The sequence below is a fragment of the Spinacia oleracea genome, chromosome 4 (assembly GCF_020520425.1).
Source record: "Spinacia oleracea cultivar Varoflay chromosome 4, BTI_SOV_V1, whole genome shotgun sequence".
Taxonomy (NCBI): Eukaryota; Viridiplantae; Streptophyta; class Magnoliopsida; order Caryophyllales; family Amaranthaceae; genus Spinacia; species Spinacia oleracea.
Window position 1 is genome coordinate 29170951 of NC_079490.1, and position 3522 is coordinate 29174472.

The window sequence follows — 3522 nt, forward strand, 5'->3', positions numbered from 1 at the left end:
GATCACATTTGCATAAGTTATCGTTGTCGTACTCTATTACGCCCCGTTTGTATTTTCTTAATGTTTCAGGTGATTTTACGGTCATTTGGTTGCTTTCGGAGTGTTATGAGTTGATTTGGATGATGAACGGATGGAATGTTGACTCGAGGATCATTACATGTCTCTAGGGATAATTTTGAGTCAACAACGAAGCTAAACGCTATTTTCTAAGCATCAAAACGGACAAACGTTCACTCTTTTGATGATATCTCAAGTTCTACATGTCGGAATGAGACGATTTTGATTGGGCTAGAAAATAGGCTTCAAGAACTTTCCAACTGAAGGAAATAATGCCCTTGGTCCAAGTATGCATTCAATGTTAAGTCTAATAAATGCGGTTCAGTATTAATTAACAAGTTAATAATTCAGTGAGATCAAGTGAGCTGAATGCCTAGCTAGAGGCCGCTTCAGTTCAAGTGGAATTAATGATATTAATCCACAGCTTACTCTTGACTGAACCCGTAGGGTCACACAAATAGTACGTAAACGGAGCAAGTATTTAATGGCATTAAATACTCCATCTATGGATATTCGGAATCGACGGATCTTGGTTTCAGTGGGAGCTGAGATCGTCACAGGCAAGAAATGAATACTCCGGAAACGATGATATTGCCGGAAACGGAAATATGGATCGTATCGGAAATATAAATATTATCCAAGTCGTAGATGTTGCCGGAAACGGAAACATGGTACGTATCGGAAAATATTATCGGAAATGGAAATATTGCCGGAATCGGAAATATTGCCGGAAACGGAAATATTGTCAGAATCGGAAATATTATCGGAATCGGAAAATAATTCCGGAAACGGAAATATTAAATATTTGTTCGAAACGGAAATTGATTCCGGAATCGGAAATATTGAATATTGTTCGTATCGGAAATGAATTCCGGAATCGGGAAATTAATCGGAAGCGTATCGTACGAATTAGCATCGGACGAGGCCTGCCAGACGAAGGCCCAGCACGAAGTCGGGCCATCGCCCAACAAGCCAGCGCGCCACAAACGCACCAGCCAAGGCTGCGCCAGGCCCACCGCAAGGCAGGTCCAGCGCGCGCCAAGGCTACGGCAGCGTGTGGGCTTGCGGCAGTGGGCTGCGAGCTCGCGGGCTGCGCGCGCGCGCATGGCGCCCCTCGTGGGCTGCTGTGCGTGCGTGTGTGTTTGTGTGCTACTCGAATCCTAAAGCTACCGGGATTTGTCATATGATTAAATCTAATCCTAAAAGATTTAGTTTATTTAATTAGAGTCCTAGTAGGATTATAATTAAATAAATTAGTATCCTAATAGGATTCCAAATCCTTTTCCATAACTCTATAAATAGGTGCCTAGGGTCACATATTTACATCGAGCATTCAAGTATTCAAAGTGAGTTTTTGAGAGCAAAATTCAGTGAACAATTGCCTATAAAGTGCCGAAAATTCTAAGTACCTTAAGGGCGATTCTAGTTGGTCAATCTTAAGGCGGATCCGGACGTGCTGTGGACTATCTACGGAGGGACGACACTTGGAGTCATAAAGACTTGTTCTTGTTCGGTTCGGGCGCAGCTAGGGAGGGCACGCAACAAAGAGTATGCATCTAAACTATGCTAAATGATTATGTGTAAATAATATGTTTTCCTGGCTTTATGGTTTTTCCGCATGATTTATGAATTGTCATATGTATCATAACCTAACACCAACGACAAGTCACACGTCCTTATAAGCATTGTAGAACAAGAGTTATGACATAAACAAGATGGCTCGACTATCCGATTTGCCCACGGCCCACAACGCAGGCCCAACTTTTCTCCTTGGGCGCGAAAACCAACGACCAACCAGCGGGGCCGCTTGTTTCTCCGCCCAACTGACTTCCGCGCGGGTTCGTTGCGTCGCTTCTCGTGATCGTTCAGTTAAATGATAACTTATGTAATTATTATTATTTCCTATTTTGTTTATAATTTAGGAAGCATATAAATACTTTAAGGGAATTGATTTCTTTTCCCTTATGCTTTATTTTCCTTTATGTTTGAATTCCCTTATAATTCTATTTCACGTTCCTTTTCTCTCTTCTTTTTTTCATGAACTCTAGTTTTTCTACATACTCCGTCAATGTAATTCTTCGAGATATTATTGATTTTTCTCTTTATTTTATTTGTCGCTTTTAATTATGTTTTCATTCCTAGACTTAAGTTTCATAATTTATTTCATGATTGAGTAGTTTGCTTTCTAGGGTTTGGGAATCCATGTTTATATTATGAATCTTTATTATTATTGTTGATGTTTTGATTATTCATTGATATTTCTAGTTAATTAGGTTTATATTGTTAATCTTTGCAATCTGATCAATTGTTTGATTAAAGCATGCTAATAGGGTTTAGAATCTAAAGATCGAATTTTAGAGGCTTACCTACAACTAGCAATTCTGATTATGTTAGCGATCGTACTGCATATGTTGAATTGAGAGTGTTAAGACCCGACAGTAGGATTAATTTGTCTCTAGATAATTTTAATATTTGAATTGTTGATGATGTTTTGATTGATTTTGAACTATGAACATGGTGAACCATTGCCCTAGATCTTTTAGTTTATTTTCCTTTATTTTAGTTTAAGCATTCAATCCTAAATGTCGTGACATTGTTAGTTTCGCCATACCTTGAAGGCTATATTTAAATAGCCATCTCTCTGTGGATTCGACCCTGCTTACCCTCCTACATTGTTAAAAGGTTCCGTTAGGATTTTATTTTTGACGGGTGTACGGCAGCCTATCACTCATATTGAACGGTTGGATCGTCGTTTTGAGTTATGGTTTGTCTGTGGTCGTTGGTGGACAGAACCTACGTTTTTTAGTGATATTCTTCATCTCTTGTCTCTTAGTTGTTCATCTCTTATGTATGGAAGTGTTGGTGGGTTACGAACCTTTGTATGTCTGATTTCGGTTCTTTTGCCCTCAATTTTATCATAATAAGAGAATGTGACAAGGGTGGACTCCTCACAAATCCCGTGGTTTTTACTCTTCACATCGAAGGGGTTTTTCACGTATAATTCTTGTGTGTTGATTGATTTTTTGTTCTTCCGCGTTTGATTTTAGTTGTTGTCCATTATTGGTTGATTGTTAGGTTATTTGGTTGTTGGATTATTTGTGGTGTATTGGAGTTGTATTGTTTGGTTGATTGTCTTGGAGAGTTGGAGGTGATCCTTGTAGGTAGTTGTTATACTACTAGGGTCCTATCAATGGTGACTGGTAAGTACAAACCTTTTTATTGTCGTTGCATTTGCAGAATGCCTGAGTTGCAGTAGAGCATTCAATATTGCTTTAGAGTTGTAAACCTTGAGTAAGCAAGGCCATCTCTAATACGAAAAGAAGTGGATAATTTTCTGTCAATTTGCAAGTATATAGTCATTTTTGGCCAAGAATTAGGCAATGAAAAACTCAAAATAGGTTTGAGATTTTTGCTCCAAGATGTCGATATGCACTAGAGAAAGTTTTGTTACATGGTTAAAGTTGG